The sequence below is a fragment of the Phyllobates terribilis genome, unplaced genomic scaffold (assembly GCF_046119375.1).
Source record: "Phyllobates terribilis strain yellow unplaced genomic scaffold, ASM4611937v1 Scaffold_1__5_contigs__length_1240528914, whole genome shotgun sequence".
Taxonomy (NCBI): domain Eukaryota; kingdom Metazoa; phylum Chordata; class Amphibia; order Anura; family Dendrobatidae; genus Phyllobates; species Phyllobates terribilis.
In genome coordinates, this window is record NW_027362761.1 from 971178744 (window position 1) to 971203692 (window position 24949).

Sequence of the window (24949 nt, forward strand, 5' to 3'; positions counted from 1 at the left end):
CACAAGTGATATCGAAGAAATTTTACCACTATCATGAAGTACAATATGTCACGAAAAAAACAATCTCAGAATCAGGGGAATCAGTTCAAGCGTTCCAGAGTAATTACTTCATAAAGTGACAGTGGTCAGAATTGAAAAAATTGGCCCGGTCACGAAGGCAAAAACAGGCTCTGGCGCGAAGTGGTTAATGGAACCAAACAAAGCTAATGTTACTGCCTCTAATTCTCTAAAATGAGAAGGCCTTCTTTTGATGATTTGACTCAAGATCGTAAACCCAAGATTCTGTAGTATGGGCCCACCATTCAGAACCTTAAACATTTGTTGCTTCTGTGTTATGATTCTCTAATAGAAACTCCTTTATGCTCGTTATATCTTGTGCAAGAGTCAGTGAAAGAAGACATCTTAACACATCCTTTGAATTATTTATTTTGAGGGTTCTTGGCCCATGTCTCAATCATTTCTGTCAGGAGGTCTCAAACAAGAGCTTTCATTCAAAGAAACATGTTTAGATAAAAACTGGAATGACAAATAGCGCAATAGGGTCATATCCAGATTACAAAACAAAGAGTAAAACGAGATTTGCTCACCTAAAGACAGCTGCTGCATATCCACCAAACAGATAGTAAGCAAACTTAGAGATGAAAGTGGATATAAAACCCCTGCTGCTGAAGATCCAATATACGATAGGAAACCAGATGTGGTATGGATTCGGTTTTATTTGACAACGCGTTTCAAGGTGATTATACCTCTTCATCAGTACAACTACAATCAGGAAGATGTCAACAGAGTGATCAGGTCATGTTATCACATTGCTGATGTCACAGCACTGCGGAGGCGCGAACAACATTGGTGGTAAGCGCTCCAGTGGAACTGAAGATTTAGTGCAACAGGGGAAGGGGAAGATTTAGTGTAATGAGGGGATGGAGAAGATTTGGTGTAATGGGCGGTGGGGAAGATTTAGTGTGAAAACGGCGTGGGGAAGATTTAGTGTAACGGGTTTGGAGGGTGGGAAAGATTTAGTGTAACGGGGAGGGGGAGATTTGAGGTAACAGTTTGGGGAGCAAGGAAGGGACAGGTGCAGACACAATATGGGGAGCGGGAGAAATTTGAAAGCACAGTATGAGGAGCAAGGTTTAGATGGGGGGCATGTACAGTACAGACCAAAAGTTTGGACACACCTTTTCATTTAAAGATTTTTCTGTATTTTCATGACTATGAAAATTGTACATTCACACTGAAGGCATCAAAACTATGAATTAACACATGTGGAATTATATACTTAACAAAAAAGTGTGAAACAACTGAAAATATGTCTTATATTCAAGGTTCTTCAAAGTAGCCACCTTGAGAATGATACCCCAGACTTATCTAATCCCTTCTCCAGCTGGTGCGCTCACAAGGCTGTCCTTCGTGGTGTACTAATGCAGGTATCCTCATCTGAAAAAAAAGAAAAAAGAACAAAAATCAATTCTCTTCAAAAACTGATTAGGGAAAAAGAACTAGAACAAATAAATCTTCCTTCCCCTTCCCCAATAATTCAAAAAGAGCTCTCAAATTTAAGGATAGAGCTAAAATCAGAAATTTTTTCCTCCTATGATGCGATTATTCGGAAATCAAAATTTAATTATTATGCGGCTCTAAATAAACCTACTCGCTTTATGGCTCGCCTAGTTAAATGTAAAAGAGCGATTAATAGAATAGATAAAATAAAAAACAATAGTGGAATAACGTTTTGCCACCCTAAAGATATAGTGAACCAGTTTGCAGACTTTTACAAAAAACTCTACAACATCAAAACTGACCCTCTAATTCCCCATCCTCACCCAGATGCAATCAACAAATTTTTATCCTCCATTAACCTACCGAAATTGAGCCCTCTGGATCACGAGTCATTGAATAAGCCTTTTTCTAACCTTGAAATTATTAACACAATAAAGCAACTTAAAGATTTCAAGGCTCCGGGTCCAGACGGGTTCATCAATGAGTATTATAAAACTTTTTGCGACCTACTTTCTTCCCCTCTCACGAAAATTTTCAATCATGCTTCCTCAATAAGCTCCTTCCCCTCAGAAATGCTGGAAGCCACCATTACCCTAATACCCAAGTCTAAGGATGAGAGAGATAATGTTAAAAATTATAGGCCCATTTCGCTAATTAACACTGACATTAAGATATATTCGAAAATTCTGGCCAATCGTTTATCGACTATTCTTCCATCTCTCATCAATGACGATCAGATTGGCTTCGTTGGTGGGAGGCAAGCAACTGATGGCTCTAGAAGACTTCTGAATATTATTAAGGTGATAAATACGGCGAAACTCCCAACTTCATTGCTTGCTTTAGATGCTGAAAAAGCTTTCGACAGGTTAAATTGGCTATACCTTAAACTCACCCTTATTAAATTCGGTTTTGACAACAAATTTCTCTCTACAATTATGGCCCTCTATTCTAACCCCCAAGCAAAAATTTATGTTAACAATTATCTCTCAAACCCAATCCCTATTACAAACGGTACCAGACAGGGTTGCCCACTTTCCCCCCTTCTTTTTGTCTTGGCTATGGAGCCTTTGGCACAGAGGATTAGAGAAAACACTGACATTAGGGGGATTTCTACCCCATCTCGAGAATTTAAAATCGGCCTCTTTGCGGATGATGTTATGCTTTCCTTGCTGGACCCAGTAAATTCGGTTGCGGAAGTTTCGAAGGTTCTAGAACTATTCTCTCAGATTTCTTATTTTAAGATCAATAATGAGAAGTCTAAACTTTTAAACATTAATCTGGACCGCCAGACGAGAGAGGTTTTACACTCGAGATTTTCCTTCGGTTTGGCTAAACGCAATCTGACTTATTTGGGGATCAGTATTGGTAAAACTATTAACTCAACAATTTCTGACAACCTGGTTCTGATTGAGGACATCGTCCGCGGAGATTTGATGGATTTTTTGAAAAGAGATTTGTCATGGTGGGGTAGAGTCCTCTCTATCAAGATGTTTGTTCTACCCAAAATCTTGTATTTTTTCCGCAACTTACCTTTAACTATTTCTCACATCTTTATTCAAAAAATTCAAAATCAGATTAATTCTTATGTCTGGGATAATAAACGTGCGAGGATATCTGCAGATATATTGTACAAGAATAAATGTAACGGAGGTCTGAGTCACCCTAATATTTCCGCTTACTATTTGGCAAACCTCATCAAACAGAGCAGTAATTGGTCTAATTCTGACAGTCCCCCAGCTTGGATGACTCTGGAGACCTTCTTAAATAATGGCTCTTCTCCCCGTGAACTGTTACTTAGACATCTCTTTAAACAGTGCACTCATGATTCTTCCCATCCTATTTTCCAGGCGATTATTGACGCCTGGAAAAAAATTGCCAAAAGAAAGAAAAAGAGTCCCCTAAAAGATTCTGATATGGATAAGTTTTCTTTTGTCAAAAATTTTCCAATTGGTTTTGTTGCTGATCTGTATAACTCTTCCATTCCAGATCAGTGGGACAATAAAGGGTTAAGGAAAATTGGAGACTTCTATGAAGCTTCTGCCTTTATTCCTTTCCAAATTCTTAAAAAAAGATTCAACTTACCTTCTTCTGATTTCTTTTTATACTCTCATTTAAAGAGCATTATTCTGGAATTTACTTCTGGTAAACTTATTGTTTCTGAAACCTCGGTGAACCTGTTAAGCAACCCATCCCACAAAATTTTTTGGAGCCTGAGACACATATATAACAGCTTCAATAATGATCTTTCCTTCCAAAAACACCTCTACATGATACGTTGGGAAAAAGATCTAAAACTCAATTTCCAATCCGATCAATGGGAGAGTGCTGTTCTTTTTTCTCAAGCCTCTAATATATCTATGCCCTTACAAGAGGCTTACTTCAAAATTCTAACCAGATGGTATTACACTCCAATCAGGCTTCACCATATAAAGCCCAGCAACTCTCCCCTTTGTTGGAGGGAATGCGGCCTTAAGGGAGATCTTCTACATCTCTTTTGGAGCTGCCCTAAAATCCGGAATCTATGGGCTGAGATCTCTTCTTTGGTAGATGATCTTTTAGGCAGACCTTTAGTATTGACCCCTCAAATGGCTTTACTATCCTTGGATCTCGAATCATATAAGTCGTTTGAAAGATCTTTGGTGATTCACTTATTTTCAGTGTGTAAGAACGCATTGGCTTTTTTTTGGAGAAAGTCACATGTCCCCACTTTGGAGGACTTAGTTGATAAGATGAATCTCCATAGAATATTTGAACTCAGATTTGCTCTTATCAACAATAATTTACCTAAATTATCTAGGAAGTGGGATATTTGGCTCACTAAGTTCCCTCAACCCTCTCATAATGCTGGAACATCTTAATGTGTGTCACGTTTAGCTCATTAATATGTTTAATTTTTGCTAATGATAGTAATGTGTGCTTAAATTGCTCAAGTTTATGTATTATCGTATATACTATTTGACGAACAAATTTCTCCCATCTTTCCTGTTTATCCATTCCCGTTTGTTCCCTTTCCCTCTCCCCTTCCCTCAGAATTTATCCCTTATTACGATTACTCTTTTGCCACTACTTTTATGCTACGTCTGTTATTCCCCTGTTAAATTGTTTATTAAAAATAAAAAAAATATGGTAAAACAAAGTAGCCACCTTTTGCTTTGATGACTGCTTTGCACACTCTTAGCATTCTCTTGATGAGCTTCAAGAGGTAGTCACCGGAAATGGTTTTCACTTCACAGGTGTTCCCTGTCAGGTTTAATAAGTGGGATTTCTTGCCTTATAAATGGGGTTGGGACCATCAGTTGTGTTGTGCAGAAGTCAGGTGGATACATAGCTGATAGTCCTACTGAATAGACTGTTAGAATTTGTATTATGGCAAGAAAAAAGCAGCTAAGTAAAGAAAAATGAGTGGCCTTCATTACTTTAAGAAATGAAGGTCAGTCAGTCCGAAAAATTGGGCAAACTTTGAAAGTGTCCCCAAGTGCAGTTGCAAAAACCATCAAGCGCTACAAAGAAACTGGCTCACATGAAGACCGCCCCAGGAAAGCAAGACCAAGAGTCACCTCTACTTCTGAGGATAAGTTTATCTGAGTCACCAGCCTCAGAAATCGCAGGTTAACAGCAGCTCAGATTAGAGACCAGGTCAATGCCACCCAGAGTTCTAGCAGCAGACACATCTCTACAACAACTGTTAAGAGGAGACTTTGTGCAGCAGGCCTTCATGGTAAAATAGCGGCTAGGAAACCACTGCTAAGGACAGGCAACAAGCAGAAGAGACAAGTTTGGGCTAAAGAACACAAGGAATGGACATTAGACCAGTGGAAATCTGTGCTTTGGTCTGATGAGTCCAAATTTGAGATCTTTGGTTCCAACCACCGTGTCTTTGTGCGACGCAGAAAAGGTGAACTGATGGACTCTGCATGCCTGGTTCCCACCGTGAAGCATGGAGGAGGAGGTGTGATGGTGTGGGGGTGCTTTGCTGGTTACACTGTTGGGGATTTATTCAAAATTGAAGGCATACTGAACCAGCATGGCTACCACAGCATCTTGCAGGGGCATACTATTCCATCCGGTTTGTGTTTAGTTGGACCATCATTTATTTTTCAACAGGACAATGACCCCAAACTTACCTCCAGGCTGTGTAAGGGCTATTTGACCAAGAAGAAGAGTGATGGGGTGCTACGCCAGATGACCTGGCCTCCACAGTCACCAGACCTGAACCCAATCGAGATGGTTTGGGGTGAGCTGGACCGCAGAGTGAAGGCTAAAGGGCCAACAAGTGCTAAGCATCTCTGGGAACTCCTTCAAGATTGTTGGAAGACCATTTCCGGTGACTACCTCTTGAAGCTCATCAAGAGAATGCCAAGAGTGTGCAAAGTAGTCATCAAAGCAAAAGGTGTCTACTTTGAAGAACCTAGAATATAAGACATATTTTCAGTTGTTTCACACTTTTTTGTTAAGTATATAATTCCACATGTGTTAATTCATAGTTTTGATGCCTTCAGTGTGAATGTACAATTTTCAGTCATGAAAATACAGAAAAATCGTTAAATGAGAAGGTGTGTCCAAACTTTTGGTCTGTACTGTATAAGGAAACAGTATGGGGAAGTATGTGCAAAAACAGTATGGTGAGTGGGGAGATGGGTGCAGACACAGTATGGTTTGTCGGGGGATGGGTGCAGACACAGTATGGTGAGTAGGGGGATGGGTGTAGACACAGTATGATGAGTGGAGGGATGGGTGCCGACACAGAGTGGTGAGTGGGGGGATGGGTAGGGACACAGTATGAGTTGCAAGGGGGAAATGTATGTGGACACATTATGAGGAGCGAGGGGAAGAATGTATTTGGACACAATATGGGGAGTGAGGGTGATGGGATGGGCGCAGACACAGTATGGGGAATCGAGGGGGATGTGTGAGGAGACAGTATGGAGAACGAGGGGGTAAATATATGAAGAAACAGTATGGTTAGCAGGGGGAATTTGAAGGGAGACAGTGTGGGAGGAGAAAAGTGTGAGTGTGCACAGAATAGAGACTGAATAGTGTGGGGTGGTAGCATGGGGGGACAGTGTAAAGGCACAGCCAAGAGGGGATAGTAAGCCAGGTGCGGAGTGTGATGAGGGGGCACAGTATAGCGACTTGACCCTATAGGGGGGACCCAGTGTGAGAGGACAGTGTAAAGAGGGGACCCAGTATCAAAAGGAGAGGGCAGTGTAGACGTCATGTACCATAAGAGGGACAGTGTGTGGGTCATATTATGTGCAGTGAAAATAGTGAGGGGCAATTATTTATTCAGGGGCTCAGTGTAGGGCAGATATTTTTATTCAGACGCATTATAATGCCACTGCTAATTTTAAGGGCATTGTGTGGGGATGAGCTGCAGAAGACTGGAGAAGATGGAAGTCTGCAGAGAGAAGCTATGGCTGTGAAAAGTCATCGTGGCATCTGGACAGTTTATTTCTCACTGACTCAGCTCAGCGCGGTGAACAATGAGCTCAGCGCAGATCTGCAAGACTTTTTCTCATGGCGTAAGTGGTGTTCTCACAGAGGTCACAGCAGTTCATGTGCCCGCTCTCGCTGCAGCGGGTCATTCTCTCCTGCTCTTCAGCATGAACGTTCGTATCATGCCAGCGTTCATGCTAAAAAGCATCAATAAGATGCGCCAAATCTGGCACTTAGCCTCCTCTCTTCCTGCTTGCCCCGATGCGGTTGCAAGTGGGGTAATAGGGTTGGGGTTCATGTCAGCCTTGTATTGGCAGCTGACATGAAGCCCAGGGGTTAGTAATGGAGAGGCGTCTATAAGACGCCCCCATTACTAAACCCATAGTTAAATTTGAAATAAATAACACCCAGAATAAAGGCTTTCATTTTAAATAATGACAGCGACTCCTTTATTTAAAAATTAAAAACAGTTATACGCACCTGTACGCCCATTCAATTCAAGCCCATGTCTCCAGTAACAAAAATAAGATAATAAAACAGCATAATACTCACCTGTTCCCGATGTGAAGATAATCCTCCAGATGCCCTTGTCCCCTGTAAAAAAGCTTAAAAAAATAAACAACCATATTCCTCATCTTTCAGACATGCAGATAATAGTCCTTTTGTGTTCCACGGCATGTCCAGCTCTGCTACATCAGCTTGACAGGCTGAACACTGACATGATGCTAGCATTCAGCCTGTCAGGCAGCAGAGACACTGAGCTGCGCATGCTAGCACAGCTCAGTGCCTCGTGGTGCCATGAATTATGTGAGCTGGGTTCATAAGTAGAGTTGAGCCACCCCCGTAGTGTTCGAGTTCGGTTCGGTTCATCGAACTGTTCGTCGAACACCGTTAAGACCAATGGCAGGCAAACAAAAACACATAGAAACACATAGAAAACACCTTCAAAGGTGTCCAAAACCTGACAAACTGCTCAGAAGACACAACTAACACATGGAAAAGTGACAAGTACATATAGTCATGCGAAAAGAAAAGAGGTGGAGGAGTAAAAGGAGGGGGAGACACAGATATAGGCATGTCATGCCCTTCTAAAACCAAAAATGTGTGAAGCTGATACAGCCAGTCCGTTCCTGCCCATGCGACCTCTGTGTTGCCGGGTTTGTGCCAGAGCTGCGGTGGACCCTGACGGCCAGCCCCCCTCTCCCAATACTGGTGCCTGTCCGCTGGTGGGTCGAGCGAGCCCCCCTGCGGTGGAAGCAGGTCTAAGCTTTTTAATTTAAATTGTCTCTGTAATTTGAATGAGTACACTTTAAATCCTTTTACAAGGATCTATTGGAGGGCAAGTCTCATGCCAGCAGCCGCGGAAATTCCAGCTCCAGTAGCGTCCACTAAAGCTGCTGCAGTTAAAAAGCTTTTATAAGGATCGAGCTTGGCGGTCCACCGCAAGGCGTTCTACCGCCAGTCCCAGCCCCTGTGCCTTGGGGTGCCTCCCCGATGCTCTTCACTGAGTGTCCCGGGGGCCCGAAGCATTTCCTTTGAAAAAATTAAGTGTCCAAACTACAGGTGGTGTAGCTTGCTTAACAGGTGGGATAATCCGCTGACTAGCAGACACTGCTACTAGGTCCAAATTATTTCCTGGACTAGATGCAGTTAAAAATTTGTAATTAGATCTACAGGCGGTGGCTACTCTGCTGACTAGCAGACACTGCTACTAGGCCCAAAGTATTGCGTGGGCTAGATGCAGTTAAAAATTTGTAATTAGATACTCTCGTTGGATGCTGAGAAAGCATTCCATAGAGTCTCCTGGCACGCCATATATTATTCTCTTAAAAAGCTTGAGGTAGGGGTCTAGGGGACCCTTTTATAGCCAAAATCATGGCCCTGTATCGCAATCCGTCAGCTAGGCTGAAGATAAATGGAACATTTTCATCACCTTTCATAATCACCAATGGGACAAGGCAGGGATGTCCTCTGTCCCCTCTCTTATACATCCTAGTGATGGAGCACCTGCTCTCATCAATTCGCGATAACCCCAATATTAGGTGGATTGAGTTGGGAGGCACCGAGTACAAGTGCTCTGCATTTGCTGATGATGTCCTAGTATATATCACTCAATCACATATATCCATCCCTGCTGTTATGGTTGAAATAAATCACTTTGTTACATGGTCAAATTTTAAAATCAATGCAGCGAAGTCTGAGGCCCTCGATGTCTCCCTCCCCAAATCCATACAGGATTCCATCCAGTCCAACTTTCCCTTTGCCTGGCCCTCACAGGGTATCAAATACTTAGGAATTCATATTCATAGAGACCTCTTCCGTCTATTTTATCTTAATTTTGGGCCCTTTATTGAACAACTCCATAAAGATCTTACTTCTTGGACGGTGAAGGATTTTTTCTGGTTCGGCAGAATAAGTATGCTAAAAATGAACGTCCTACCTAAACTCTTATACCTCTTCCAAACCATTCCCGTGGTAATTCCCTCAAATTTTTGGAAAAGACTACGCAGTAGCTTTTAGTCTCCCCAGGATGACACGGGTGGGGCAGATGGTGGTTGTCCCGGCCCGCTAGGCCGCATTGTAGCACAGTGAGCTTTGCACTGCAACTTATGCTTCATATCCATGTGACGGTTCATGCATGAAGTGCTCAAACTATGGATTTTTTGGCCTCTACTTAGCTTTTGGTGACAAATGTTACAGATAACACGAGTTGGGTCATCCATAGCGATCGGAAAAAATGCACAGGCTATGCAAGGTTTAGAGCCCATGCGACTCTGCTACTAGCGATACTATCAAATGATTGGCTGGGTTACATGCAGAGTGTCTGGGTTTGGTTGTTGGTCCCCACAGTCTGCCTAGGCTAGATGCAGTTAAAAATTCTCATTAGATACACAGGCGGTGCAGCTTGCTTCGCAGCTGGGCTAATACGCCCAAAGTATTGGTAGACTCTATACTAAATAAGGAAGGATTCACTGACTGTGGTGGCCCCTCCGTGGGCCGTGGCGATTGGTGGAGATTTGGTGGATGATTATAGGAGAAAGCTCCTGTGATGTAACAGACATCCCTTTAATGGTTCAGTGTGTTTGAAGGACCATGTACCTTCCCCTTTAACTGACTGGTCACATGACCGTGACATCACACAGGTCCTTATGTACACAGTTAAGGTCCTATCTGTGTGTGTGTGTGCGCTGCAGTATATATAAACCCTGTGTGTTCCTGTGGGGGTGTGTTCCGGTGTGTAGGAGTTCCTGTGTGTTGGGAGCTCCTGTGTGGGCACCGTGTGAGAGGCACGAGGCTGTTCCCTGTGTGTGGTGGGAACACCGCTCGTGTGAGGCCTGGAGTGGCCTGGTGGACTCCGGTGGAGGTGAAGCCTGGATCCCTGTGTGAGAGTGTGGGGGATGCCAGTAAGCCTCGGAGTGCCACACAAGAGGCCTGGTGGACTCCGGTGGAGGTGAAGCCTGGATCCCTGTGTGAAAGTGTGGGGGATGCCAGTAAGCCTCGGAGTGCCACACAAGCGTCCTGGAGGGTGAAGCCTGGGCATGATCTATGTAATACGCCAGTAAGCCTTAAAGGGAGTGACGGCTGGAGACCACGTGTGGGAAGCCGTAGAGCCACAGTGGTGGCGTATGAAATGGACTATTACAGCTGAAGCCGGCAAAAGGTAATACTCTTGCGTTATGGACATTTACATGGACATTGTTTAGTACTACCTTGCGGAAGGCTGTAATAAGAGCCAAGTGGGCCGGTCTGCCACTTGGGCTCGTGGACTTATGTGTGTGAACTACGGTTTATAGAGTTAATAAACTGCTGAGCATTGTTGGAAAACGGAAAGCTGATCATATGTGAGTTGATTGACGCAGCGAAGAGAGTATCCCCCAGGATAATAAGTAGCGCTGCCTTACATGTGGTTTGAGAGTGCGGGCAGCTGCAGTCTGGTTGCTAGGGGCAACTGCAGTCTGGTTGCTAGGGGCACTCTGCAGTCTGGTTGCTGGGAGCAATTGCAGTCTGGTTGCTAGGGGCAATTGCAGTCTGGTTGCTAGGGGCAATTGCAGTCTGGTTGCTGGGAGCAACTGTACAGGTCGACGAGTGTGGTGGAGCATCTGGCTGCAACTCAGCGGGGTTGTGAAGGTCGTCGTCACACTCAAACCTGGTTTGCTGTGGCTCGGCGGGGCTCACGAAAGTCAAAGCATCTTGCTGCAACTCAGCGGGGTTGCGAAGGTTGTCGTCGAACTCAAACCTGGTTTACTGTGGCTCGGCGGGGCTCACGAAGTTTAAAGCATCTTGCTGAAACTCGGCGGGGTTGTGAAGATTGACATCGCACCCAAGTCCTGTTTTGCGGTTGCTCGGCGGGGCCACGAAAATTTTTTCGGGGAGAGCGGTGAAGTTCAAGTGTGAACAGTGTACCGTGATGGCTGTGAGCAAAGCAACAGAGGTGTCTGGAGCCAATGAGCGTTTGAAGGGCCGGTTGGGACCGGATCAGGTATTTGAGAAACTCTTACAGGACATGGTGCGGGAACCGCAGAAGCTGTGGGCACCGTATAGAATGGCGGCAGTGGACCATTCTATGGACTCTCCGGGGGCGCCCGTGTTGTCCCAGAGTGCCCGGGGAGGTGGTAAGAGATCTTGTGAACTGAGTCCTAAGACTGTCGCTGATGTTTTGTGTAAAAATTCCCTTACAGGTGTTGTTGTTAAAAAGGGGGCGGAGTCTAAAAAGGGGGCGGATTTTCACAAGAGTGTGGAGTGTAGAAAGCTGGAAATTGTTGATGATTGTGGGTGGGTACCTCCTAAAAATGACAAGGTGACAGTTGATAACGGGGTAGCTCCAGTGGAAGGGGGTGAAGTCAAAGTGGGAGGTGACCTGGTAGTCCACAACATCATGGGGAGTGACACAGACCCCATAGCTGACGGTGACACTACGGAAGTAGAAGGAGAGGTCAGTCAGGAGGGGCAAGACGAGGGGAGAGAGTCCACCTCTCGTCGTAGACGGCGCAGGGGCCACAAAAAGGTTGCTCCTGTACTCTTGGCTGAAAGTGAAAGTAAAGAAAATGTAATGCTGTGTGCTGTTGTTACAAGGGTGGATCCTCCTTCAGAGGCAGAAGAGGAGGTGACGGACCTGGAGAACGTGTCCTCAGACCAGCGGAGCCTGGAGTCTGAACGGCAGAGGGTATACCAGGTTGTGAAGAACTTACTGCGAGATCTAAAGGGAAGCAACGAGGAAGTTGTCCAGTGGAAGGAGATGTTCCACGCAATTAAGGAGGACCGCCGCAAAATCAAGGAAGAGGTTTTGCAGTTGAAGCTTGAGAAGGAGGCGCAGCAGGATGGAGGTTCTGAAAGAGATCCAGGCATAGTACGACTGCGCGAACAGTTCAACCGGGAACTGTCTGACTCCAAGAAGGAGTGTAGTGAACTCATGAGGGAGCTGCAGCAGTTCCAGGACCAAGTAAAGCCTCTAATGCAGGAGAAGGAGCGACTGGAGGACTCTCTGTACCAGCGAGACCAGGCGCTATCCGCCCTGAAAGAGGCAATAAAAGTTGAAGTGTCTGCTCATGACCATGAGGCAGAAAAGAGGTATGGAAAGTTCAATGAGGAACTGCAACAGAGTAAGAGAGATTATGAGGATCTCCTCAAGGTGAAAGAAAAACTAGAGGAGGATAAGGCGGATGCAGAGCAAGTGCGCCAAGTGGTTGAGACCACTCTGCAAGATATCCGTGAGGAGAATGATGATCTCCGGGGAAAGACCCTAGATCTGGAAGCTCAGGTGAAGGAGCTACAGATGTCCTGTGATACTCTCCAGAAGGCGGAGACGTACCTTAAGGAAACAGTCAGCAAGATGGAAGCTGAGCGAGAGAAGATGGAGGAGTCCATCGGAAAAGCCACAGACCAGGGCCAGAAGTTGACCGCTGGTGATGGGAGGTATGAAGCAGAGACCTCCTCGAGTGATGTGGGCTCGGAGGGTTCGGTGGATGTCGGAGCCGAGATCAAGCAGCTCAAGGAGTTGCTACAAGCCCAGTGGACGCAAGAGAAGCGTGAGAGACTGGCTATTGAGAGCCGAGTGGGCGCATTGGAGACAGAGAGGTCTGAGAGAGCTCTGCTGCTGGAAGAGCAGTTGAAGCAGGAAGAGCATCAGAGATGGACTGCTGAGAGGCGAGTAACTGAGCTGGAAGGAGAAGTTTTAGAGCTCAAAGGTCGCCTAGCAAAGTGTCACGTGGTGAACGAGGTCTCCCTGGAGAAGGGAAAAGGCAAACAAGTTGCACTTACTCCCTTAGACCATGAGAAGGTGGACCTGAGGAGAGCTAAGAGTATGGAGTTGGAAGATAAAGCTGAAGTGGAGGTGGTCAAGACGAAAAGTTGTGAAGTTGTAGCTGTGAGTCAGCTCAGGGGAAGCTTCCAGGGTGAAGAAGCTGGAAGTCAGTAGTCCGTGAAACCTGAGCTGGTTGATCGTCTGGAAACCACTGGTGAGACCGAAACGTCTCGGTACAAGTGCCTCGTAGATGTACCCGAGGACTTGACGGAAGAATACACCCCTGAGTTCATGCATGAGGAGTTTAAGAAGGCCGTGGGAGCCTGTAAGGTGTACTTGACCTCAGAGGCTAAACAGCTGGTGGTCCTGTCCACGACTGAAGTCACGGTGAAGAGGGTGGCGATCCTGAGTGACAAACATTGGCGATGTATTCGCACGAAGCGGTTTCTCCGGTTGAAGACGGAGCAAGCCGCTAGACAACTGGAGCTGATGAGAAAGGCTCACAGTCTGCGAGAAGAGGTCATCCAGGTGCCTCGTGTTCTGGTGAGAGAGCTCATTGGGAGAAATGGCCGAGCCATGCAGATGATGGTGAAGAAGTCTGGTGTGGTAAAAGTAAGCAGTCCATGTGATCGTCGGGACTGGATGCCGGATGAAGACGGCATGGTGTCGTTCTACGCTGTAGGAATGGAAGAAAGTCTTGCAGATATGAGCATGCTGGTGGAGTACCGAGTGACCTACCTGCGAGAGGTGGAAAAGTTGAATCTCGCTAGACTGCGAGTGGATAGACAGCATCATCTGAGCAGCAGAAGATGGCAGCCGTCTAGAAAGTGTGAGACCAGACAGAGAAAGGGCTCCCTAAATTTCAGAGCAGCTGAGGTTAGGGACCTTTCAAGATGTCCTGAGAGTGGGCTTGGAGGTAGTGAGACCTCCAGTGACTCAGGGTTGAGTGGCCCATACAATCGACCCAATAGAGGACGGAACCATGTGGAGTCACACTGTTGTATTGACCCCTGGGAGCGGGGGAGACCTGACAGGGTTTCGACTGACCGCTGGGAGCGGGGGAGACCTGACAAGGTTACGACGGACCGCTGGGAGCGGGGGAGCCGCTGGGAGTGAGGGAAGTCTGACAAGTTTACGACCCGGAGATGTGACTTGACGGAGTCGATGACATTGACAGATGGTAGGTCCCTAAGGAGTGGGCTAATGCAGGGTTCCCCAACTCCAGTCCTCAAGGCCCACCAACAGGTCATGTTTTCAGGATTTCCTTAGTATTGCACAGGTGATGGAATTATTGCCTGTGCAGGTGATGCAATTATCACCTGTGTAATACTAAGGAAATCCTGAAAACATGACCTGTTGGTGGGCCTTGAGGACTGGAGTTGGGGAACCCTGGGCTAATGTCAATGACGAATGTTCCAGGTGCTGGACAACGCAAGGGTCAAGGGCATGGTCTCAGTGTGAACTGTGGGATATAGACTGTTTGTGTATATTATGTGTTCAACCCCACAAGTTTGAACAGAGGGGGGGAATATGTGATGTAGCAGACATCCCTTTAATGGTTCAGTGTGTTTGAAGGACCATATACCTTCCCCTTTAACTGACTGGTCACATGACCGTGACATCACACAGGTCCTTATGCACACAGTTAAGGTCCTATCTGTGTGTGTGTGTGCGCTGCAGTATATATAAACCCTGTGTGTTCCTGTGGGGGTGTGTTCCGGTGTGTAGGAGTTCCTGTGTGTTGGGAGCTCCTGTGTGGGCACCGAGTGAGAGGCACGTGTGTTCCCTGTGTGTGGTGGGAACACCGCTCATGTGAGGCCTGGAGTGGCCTGCTGGACTCCGGTGGAGGTGAAGCCTGGATCCCTGTGTGAGAGTGTGGGGATGCCAGTAAGCCTCGGAGTGCCACACAAGAGGCCTGGTGGACTCCGGTGGAGGTGAAGCCTGGATCCCTGTGTGAAAGTGTGGGGGATGCCAGTAAGCCTTGGAGTGCCACACAAGCGTCCTGGAGGGTGAAGCCTGGGTATGATCTATGTAATACGCCAGTAAGCCTTAAAGGGAGTGACGGCTGGAGACCACGTGTGGGAAGCCGTAGAGCCACAGTGGTGGCGTATGAAATGGACTATTACAGCTGAAGCCGGCAAAAGGTAATACTCTTGCGTTATGGACATTTACATGGACATTGTTTAGTACTACCTTGCGGAAGGCTGTAATAAGAGCCAAGTGGGGCAGTCTGCCACTTGGGCTCGTGGACTTATGTGTGTGAACTACAGTTTATAGAGTTAATAAACTGCTGAGCATTGTTGGAAAACGGAAAGCTGATCATATGTGAGTTGATTGACGCAGCGAAGCGAGTATCCCCCAGGATAATAAGTAGCGCTGCCTTACACTCCTTAATAGAGAAAGTTGGTGGATTTATACTTTAAATACACGTGTACCAGGGGGTTTAAACATCAGACATGATTTGATGTATCATTATGAGTGATCATTTATAGATTATTATTATATATGTTCCTCTTTTCTTCTTTTCTTTTTCTTTTTGATTATTTACATTTATATGCATTGTTTCTATGCTATATGATTTTAACATGGTATGTGTGTTTAAATTTCTGATTAACTCAGCCTTGAACAGATGCATAGCAGGACATGACATATAAATACCACTTCCTTGCTGTTTTTTTGCTATGCAATGATTAAGAACTCGTATATATATTGTGCAGAAAGAAGGGTGAAAGTCCGCTCAGGCAGGAGGAAATTGGAGTTTCATAACACATATTTGAACTGGAGAGGTATTAGAGGCCTGCAATGGCCACAGATACTAATGGAGGTAATCAAGGTAGGGAGAGAGGCGAGAGGTCCGGTCATCTTAGTTATACAGGCCGGGGGAAACGACATAGCTTATCACAGGAGCGCATAACTAATGGCAATAATGAAACTAGACACTGAGCGCTTCAGAGAATTTTTCACAAAACTAACTATAGTATGGTCAGAGATTGTGCCGAGAACGGTATGGCAAGGTGCGTGAGACATCACGGCCATCGAACGGACAAGGCAGGTAATAAATATTCGGATGGCAAAATTTATAAGAGACAGAGGCGGTGTAGTGATACGACACCGACAACTGGAAGGAGATAAAGCAGGCCTCATACGGCCCGACGGTGTTCACTTAATGGATATTGGACTGGACATATTCCTGTCAGGACTCCAGGACGGAGTGGAACAAGCGTTAAGAGTGATGGATGGGGGTCGGAGTCCTGCATACGAGTAAGCAGGATCCTCCGTGGCCTGGAAATAGAAAGGACATGTTGGAGAGTCACACTTGTTGGCCAACTTGCCGTTGTGGAGACTGGAGACACAGGGCATGCTGTAACAAGCTGAATTATTTTAGAAATAAAATGCATTTCTAATGGAATGAGTATAAACTGTTAATAAAGCTGTGACCGATCCTCACCCATCCAGTTGTAAGAGTTACATGATTGTATTGTCAATGAAAGGGGGCCGTTAGGGGGCTGAGCATCTGGGTTTGGTTAGGGGTCCCCACAGTCTGCCTAGGCTAGATGCATTTAAAGATCATTATTAGATACACAGGCGGTGCAGCTTGCTTCGCAGCTGGGTTACTACGCTGACCAGCAGACACTGAAGCTTTGGAGCAGACCTCTGAGTAAACAGCTCTTCAGACTCAACAATCTGTGTTACCTCAAGCCATAGTGTAAGTATTTTCTTACAGTTAAAAGGGGGGGGGAGGCCCAACCCACCTCTAATTGACGATGGCAACGTCACGTAAAACAAAACAAGGGGACTCCAAAAAGAGTCTCCATTTTTTCCAAAAATTTGTGGCACAGACACCACTTAAGTGGCATCAATTGCCCCAGAGTTGCTTAAAATGGTTGGTTAGAATGAGTACCACACACTGCTACTATGCCCAAAATTATTTTCCAGACAAGATGCAGCTAAAAATTATTAGTCATTTGCAAGCTGGTGGAGCTTAGTATAGATGGCATAATAGAATGAGTACCGCACACTGCTACAGGCCCAAAATTATTTTCCAGACAAGATGCAGCTAAAAATTATTAGTAATTTGAAAGCTTAAAACGGTTGGTGAGGTGATTTTACGAAATCCTCAAGCTTTTACTCTCCCCAGGATGACACAGGGGTAGAAAAGTCCTTGCGGATCCATGATTTGTTCATCTTTATGAATGTGAGTCTGTCTACATTCTCAGTGGACAGCCGCGTGCGCTTATCTGTCAGCACACCACCTGCAGCGCTGAACACAAGTTCAGAGGGAACGCTGGCTGCGGGGCACGACAAGATCTCCAAGGCATAAGTGGCGAGCTCCGGCCATTTATCCAGATTGGAAGCCGAAAAAGAGCAAGGGTCCAGGGACACAGTCATGGCTTCGATGTTTACTTGGAGATACTCCTGTACCATCGTCTCTAGGCATTGGCTATGTGTCAGACTTCTTGTCTCCTGTGGCCTTGCAAAGGATGAGCTAAAAAAGCTGTGAAATGATTCCGCAAAATTGCTGTTACCAGCAGATACTGTGTTTCTGTTACGGTTTGAGTGCTGAACACTCGACAGTCCCACAGTTGGCAAGTTAGAACTGTGAGATTCACCACAAGCACCACTGGTGTTTTGTAGAAAAGCACATGTAAGATTCTGCAACAGTCTCTGCTGATACTCCTGCATGCGTGAATCCCTTTCTATGGCAGGAATTATTTTGGCAACCCAGTAGACAGTATTTTACCGGGGATCTAAGAGTGTGGCAACCCAGTAGACAGGATTATTTCGAATTCTGACAATTCGAGGGTCATGTTGCAGGTAGTGCAGCAAGAAGGCACTCATGTGTTTTGCGCATCCAGGAGCACCAAGTCCCTGTTGTGTTGGTGGCGAGGTAACAATGATGCTTCCTTCCTCTGCCCTCTCCCCCCAACCTCGCACAACAGAAATGTGATCAAGGTTTCCCTCATCTGATGAGTCTTCCATCAGTTCGTCCTCCACTTCTTCCTGGGCTCCTGCACCTTCCTCACTAGTTTGGCTGCTACCATGCGCCCTGGTAAATCCATCTCCCCCACCCTCACATGCCTGCCGCCTTGGTGCTGCCGACCGTCTGGACATTGCAGATGTTAGCCCTTCCGCATACAACTCCTCCTCATCTACTTCCTCCACCTCCTCTTGTCGCACCACCTGACTCCGAATTTTGTTTAACATGTGCTCCAGCATGTAAATCACCGGAATAGTCATGCTGATAATGGCATCGTCAGCAGTAAACATCTTCGTCGCCGTTTCAAAACTGTGCAGAAGGGTGCATAGGTCCCTGATCTGAGACCACTCCTCCAGCGTGATTTGCCCCACCTCTGGATCCCGTTGGCCCAGGCAATACGTCAGAAGGTATTGCACCAGGGCTTGTCAGTGCTGCCACAGTCGCTGCAACATGTGCAGAGTTGAATTCCACCGGGTAGGCACGTCGCATTTTAGCCGGTGAAGTGGCAGGCCCAATGACTTCTGTAGAGAAGTAAGTCGCTGAGCTGCGGGATGCAAACGGCGGAAGTGAGCACACAACGACCATGCCCTCTGCAGAAGGCCATCTAGTCCTGGATAGTGGGCTAAAAATTGCTGGACAACCAGGTTCAACACGTGAGCCATACAAGGCACGTGTGTGACATTGCCCCGGCGAAGGGCCGCACCCAGGTTTGCAGCATTGTCGCACACGGCCTTCCCTGGTTTCAGGTCCAGTGGAGACAACCATTCATGAAATTGGTTCTCCAGAGCTGACCACAACTCCTCAGCTGTGTGACTCACATTTCCCAGACATTTCAAAGTAAAAACCGCCTGATGACGTTGAGCCCTGCTGCCAGCATAGTAAGGAGGTGTGCAGGATCCCTTCTGCGCAGTTAGAAAGCGTGTGGCATGACCAGACAGGCTTTGGGTGCAGGTGGAGGACCGAGGAGAGGTTGAGGAGGCAGAAGCAGTGGAGGAACTTCAAGATAAAGAGGACTGATGCACAACTCGTGGGGACGGTAAGACTTGGACAGCAGCCCCTTGTCCTGCTGTCACCATAGTTACCCAGTGCCCAGTCAGCGACATGTAACGCCCCTGTCCATGCCTACTCGTCCAAGTGTCTGTCGTGAAATGCACCCTGTCACACACAGAGTTTCTCAAAGAAGCGGTGATGTTGTGTGCGACATGCTGGTGGAGCGCAGGCACACCTTTCTTTGAGAAGTAGTGCCGACTGGGCATCTGATACTGGGGCACTGCGATGGACATAAGGTCTCGAAAATCCTCTGTGTCCACCAGGTGGAAAGGCAGCATTTCTGTAGCCAAGAGCTTGCAGATGGTGAAATTCAACCTCTTAGCTTTCTCATGGCTAGGAGAAAATGGTCTTTTACTTGTCCGCATCTGAGGAACCGAGGAGTGGCTGTTGTGCTTAGACGGGGTTGAGAAGGGTGTCTCCGGCAAACTGCCGGTCTGTGAGGAAGATGCAGGTGGACATGTTAGGTTGCCTTGATCCAAAGGTGGTGCTCTCGATGTCGGAGAGCGCTCAATACCAGCTGGTGTTTCCACCTCCAAAGAAAATGATGACCTGCCAATCACGCTGGCTGTTGCGAGTAAAGAGGTGGCAGGTCTGCGTCCCAAAACAGGTGTGACTGCTGTCCCCCCAGTCACAGAGGATGAAGAGGCCGCGGATGCACAAGATGGGGCAGACAGTGGTTGGCCCGGCCTGCTAGGCCGCATTGTAGCACAGTGAGCTTCCCACTGCAACTTATGCTTCATATCCATTTGACGGTTCATGCATGAAGTGCTCAAACTATGGATTTTTTTGGCCTCTACTTAGCTTTTGGTGACAAATGTTACAGATAACACGAGTTAGGTCATCTTTATCAATCTTAAAAAATGCCCAGGCTATGCAAGGCTTAGCACCCATGCGACCTGAAGAGCCACCACGACTTGTAGTCAGAAGCAGAGTTGTGTTTGAGGATGCAGTTGTTGACGTGCTTCCAGTACTACGTCTCTGTCCAGGAAGGCGCAACCTGACCTTGTCGTCACTAGCATCCTCCTCCACCTCCTCTGCTGACCTCATCGACTGGCTGACTGTGGGTTGACAGTAAGCGGGATCTGCAACCTCGTCATCATCACCCTGTGTGTTCTCACACCCGTCGTCCTCAGAGCCAACCTCTTCCTGCCCTGACAAAAAACTAAAGTTGTCGCTCCAATCAGGTATTTGAGTCTCTTCATCGTCTTCCTCATTGTCTCCACCAACAGGAGTTACAGTTTGGGAATGAGGGTCTACATTATGGTCAGAACCTTCTGCGTCTGGTCCTGGATCCGACTCATAAAGATTCTGGGCATCAGTGCAGATCATTTCCTTGTCTGGATTCACAGAAGCTCTGGAGCCGACCTCTGATTCCCAGGCTATAGTATGAGTAAACAGCTCTGCAGACTCAACCATCTGTTCTACCCTATACGCAGACGGGCAGCTGGAGACTTGGGCGCTGTGAGGAAGCAAGTGCGATTGGGGTGACAACTCTGAGGACTGGAGTATTTGTGATGTTGAAGTTGAGGTGGAGGAGAGCCCACTTAAATTAGCACGTGATATCCGTTGAAGCACCTGCTGTTTTTGTGCCTCATCTGGAATTTGTAGCGATTGGCGTGGCCGTAAGAAAGGGATCATATCACATTGTCCGCTAAAAGAAGTCGACATCTTAGTTTGGCTGGAAGATGGTCTTTCTTCTGCAGATGTTACTGTTGCTTTAACACCTACCCCACGGACACAACCTTTTTTTCCCTTCCCAACACGCCTATTCCCCTTTCCACCAGCAGCAGGCCTTTTTCCACTCATTTTGGTGGTTAACTAATTGACAACTCTGGAGTTGTTTGCACAAAAAACGATGGATGGGAACCGAGCAGAGCTGAGTGGCCAAACTGTGGTATTAGCCCAAAAGGATTGGCTGGGTTAGATGCAGTAAAACAATTTTATTACATACACAGGTGGTGGAGCTTAGTATAGATGGACTAATAGAATGAGTCCCACACACTGCTACAAGCCCAAAATTATTTTCCAGGCAAGATGCAGCTAAAATTATTAGTAATTTGAAAGCTGGTGGAGCTTAGTATAGATGGCCTAATAGAATGAGTACCACACACTGCTAATATACCCAAAATTATTTTACAGGCAAGATGCAGCTAAAAATTATTAGTAATTTCAAAGCTGGTGGAGCTCGGTATAGATGGCCTAATACAATGAGTACCACACACTGCGACTATGCCCAAAATTATTTTCCAGGCAAGATGCAGCTAAAAATTATTATTAATTTCAAAACTGGTGGAGCTTGGTATAGATGGCCTAATACAATGAGTACCACACACTGCTACTATGCCCAAAATTATTTTCCAGGCAAGATGCAGTTAAAAATTATTAGTAATTTGAAAGCTGGTGGAGCTTAGTATAGATGGCCTAATACAATGAGTACCACACACTGCTACTATGCCCAAAATTATTTTCCAGGCAAGATGCAGCTAAAGATTATTATTAATTTCAAAACTGGTGGAGCTTGGTATAGATGGCCTAATACAATGAGTACCACACACTGCTACTATGCCCAAAATTATTTTCCAGTCAAGATGCAGCAAAGTATTATTAGTAATTTCAAAACTGGTGGAGCTAGGAATAGATGGCCTAATACAATGAGTACCACACACTACTACTATGCCCAAAATGATTTTCCGAGCTAGATGCAGATAAAAATTATTTGTAATTTGCAAGCTGGAGGAGCTTAGTATAGATGGACTAAGAATAAGTCCCACACACTGCTACAAGCCCAAAATTATTTTCTGAGCTAGATGCAGATAAAAATTATTACTAATTTGCAAGCTGGTGGAGCTTAGTATAGATGGCCTAATAGAATGATGCTATGCCCAAAAGGTTTTACTTGGCTAGGTGCAGTAAAAAAAATTGTATTCTATACACAGGTGGTGTAGCTTGCAACACAGATACGCTACTCCACTGACTAACACACACTGCAAGAGGCCAAAAAGGATTTGCTTTGCTAGATTTAGCCAAATGCTGTGAAAAACACTTGCACAGCACTGGCACAGACCTGCCTGGCAAAAAGTTCTAGGAAATGCTGCAAAATAGTCCTCAAAAGGACTGCAAGTACAATTAGTCCCTAGTCCCAACCTATCTATTTCAGAGCACAGACCTGCCTGCTAAAAGTCGTAGGAAATGCTGTAACCTAGTCCTCAAAAGGACTGCAATTACAATTAGTCCCTAGTCTCAACCTATCTATTTCAGAGCACAGACCTGCCTGCTAAAAGTCGTAGGAAATGCTGTAACCTAGTCCTCAAATGACTGCAATCACAACTATTCCCTACTCCCAAGCTATCTGTATGTTTCAAAGAAAATTGGTTTGAAATTAACACTGAAAGTATAGCGCACACAGCAACAGCGGTGCTGTCTAACACGCAGCTGCAGCAGTGAGAAAATGGTGGCGACGGGGAAAATGGCTGGGTCTTATAGGGCAAGGACATGTGACATACACAGCCAATGACACATGTCCTTGCTTGTGTGAAAAAAAGCAGTTCGCTCCGTGTGTGCGCTGCTGATAGGCTGACAGATTGCACCTCCCCACTGTAAATGCGGGAAAGAGAAAAAAAATGGAGATCTTCATTATTTCTGCAGAGATCCATACCCTGCCCCTCCCCCCACCCCTGCTGTACACTCAAACTGTGTATTAACATTGATTATCAGCATTACTGTGAAAAAATCCAGTTATGATTTTGGTGCACGAACAGTTATCGAACATAACCTCGAACAGCCAGATTTTTTTCAAATCGTTCGTGTTCGCCGAACTGCTCGAACACTGCTCAAAACAGCTCGAATTTGAGATTGGTGAACAGTTCAAGTCGAACAACGCTCATCTCTATTCATAAGTAATGAACTTTGTTCGCCTCAATGACATCGCCGCGAGAGACGTGAGAACTGGAGGATTATCTTCATGTTGGGGACAGGTGAGTATGTTACTTATGTTACTTTATTATTTTAATTTTGATACAGGAGACATGGATTTCAATGGAATGGGTGTACACGTGAGTATAAGGGTTTTTTTTATTATTAAATAAAGGATTCTGTGCCATTGCAGAAAATAAAGTACTTTATTCTGGGTTTTTGTTTGTTTTTTTATAATTTGACTTTGGGGTTAGTAATGGGGGCTTCTTATGGCGTTTGGCCCCCCTATAATTAATTACCAGCAAAGGCTGGAAGACAGCTGTGGGCTGATATTAATAGCCTAGGAAGGGGCCATGGATATTGACCCCTTCTGGGGTTAAAACATCAGCTCTCTGCTTCCCCAGAAATGGCACATCCATAAGATGTGCCAATTCTGGAGGTTAGCCTCTGCTCTTCCCACTTGCCCTGGTGTAGTGGCAAGTGGGGTAATAGGGTTGGGGTTCATGTCAGCCTTGTATTGGCAGCTGACATGAAGCCCAGGGGTTAGTAATGGAGAAGCGTCTATAAGACAACCCCATTACTAACCCCATAGTAAAGTTTGTGAAATAAAGACACAAAAAAATCCTTTATTTTAAATAAAAAAACACACTTTTACTTATTTTAAAAAAAATAACAAACACAGTTATAGTCACCTAACGCCCATTCCATTTGAAGCCATTGTCACCTGTAAAAAAAATAAATAAATAAAAAAACAATCATATCCCTCACCTGTCCGACATTATTAAATATTCCATACTATCCTACGAATCTGGGTCAGTTGTAGAGCACTCATGACGTGCCCCCTGGGCCGTGGGGTACTTGGTAGCCGGGCCGGTCGATGTTGGGGGATGTCACAGTGGCAGTGACCCGGTCCATCACCCAGGGTGGTCAATAAAAGGGGAAAAGTAGTAAAAGGAGAATAACGTTTTTATAGAGATCATGTTCGTGACGCCACCTGTGGTATGCGGCTATATGGGGCCACCGCTGCGGTGCAGATCCTCTGGAGCTGGTGGTGACGCAGCAGAGTTGGTTCAGCTCTCCACAGGCAGAGCTTAGCCCCAGGGCAGAATATAGTGATGCTATGAGGTAGATGTTGCTGGTGCTGTGTAGTGCAGGGCTGGTGATGGCGCATCAATAATTCTAGGACACAGTGGGGTGCAGTCTTCAGATTTTACTCACAGTTATCACACGGCTCCTGGTTACAACTGCCAGCTTATAACCACCCATGTCGTCCTGCGTTCACCAAGGAAGGGGTTCAGCAGCTCTCAGGTATTTCAGGAGTACTTGAACGGGACCCCATTCTATGTTCCTTCCTCGGTCGTCTTCCTGGCTCTCACCCTCCTGTCCTGCTCCTCACAATCAGTGTCCCAAGCCGGTAGCCTCGGATCTTGTTGGGCGACGTGCAGTCCCCTGGACACTATGCGGCTACCTTTTCGGCGATATAATTGTGGTAGTTGGCAGCTGCACCTTGAAAGTACAGTAGCCTCCAGTTATCTAGCTGAGCCTGATTCTTCTCCACTAGTTTAGGGGCCGGTCCCCTCTGTGGCCTGATCCCTCCACATCTGTGTAGATTCGGGCGCACGGGTGGCGTCCGGACTCGCCGTGCCCCTGGGATCCCCTCTGTCTCTGGAGCCTTCCCTCTGCTCCCATCCTCTTCTCTCAGTCTTTCTTCCTGGGCCTCTCTGACTAGGCCCGTCTCTCTTCCTCTCCTCTGAACTCTTGCTCCAAGCACTGGAGCCAGGAGCCTGGACCCTCCTTCACTGCTCTCCTGAACAGGACTGGCTGCTTCTAGA

The 24949-nt window shown here is 46.1% G+C and overlaps 1 pseudogene; it reads left to right on the top strand.

Moving 5' to 3' along the window:
* The window catches only part of LOC141162416 (syncytin-2-like), a 53813-nt pseudogene that overhangs the window by 13104 nt on the left and 15760 nt on the right, over window positions 1-24949 (top strand).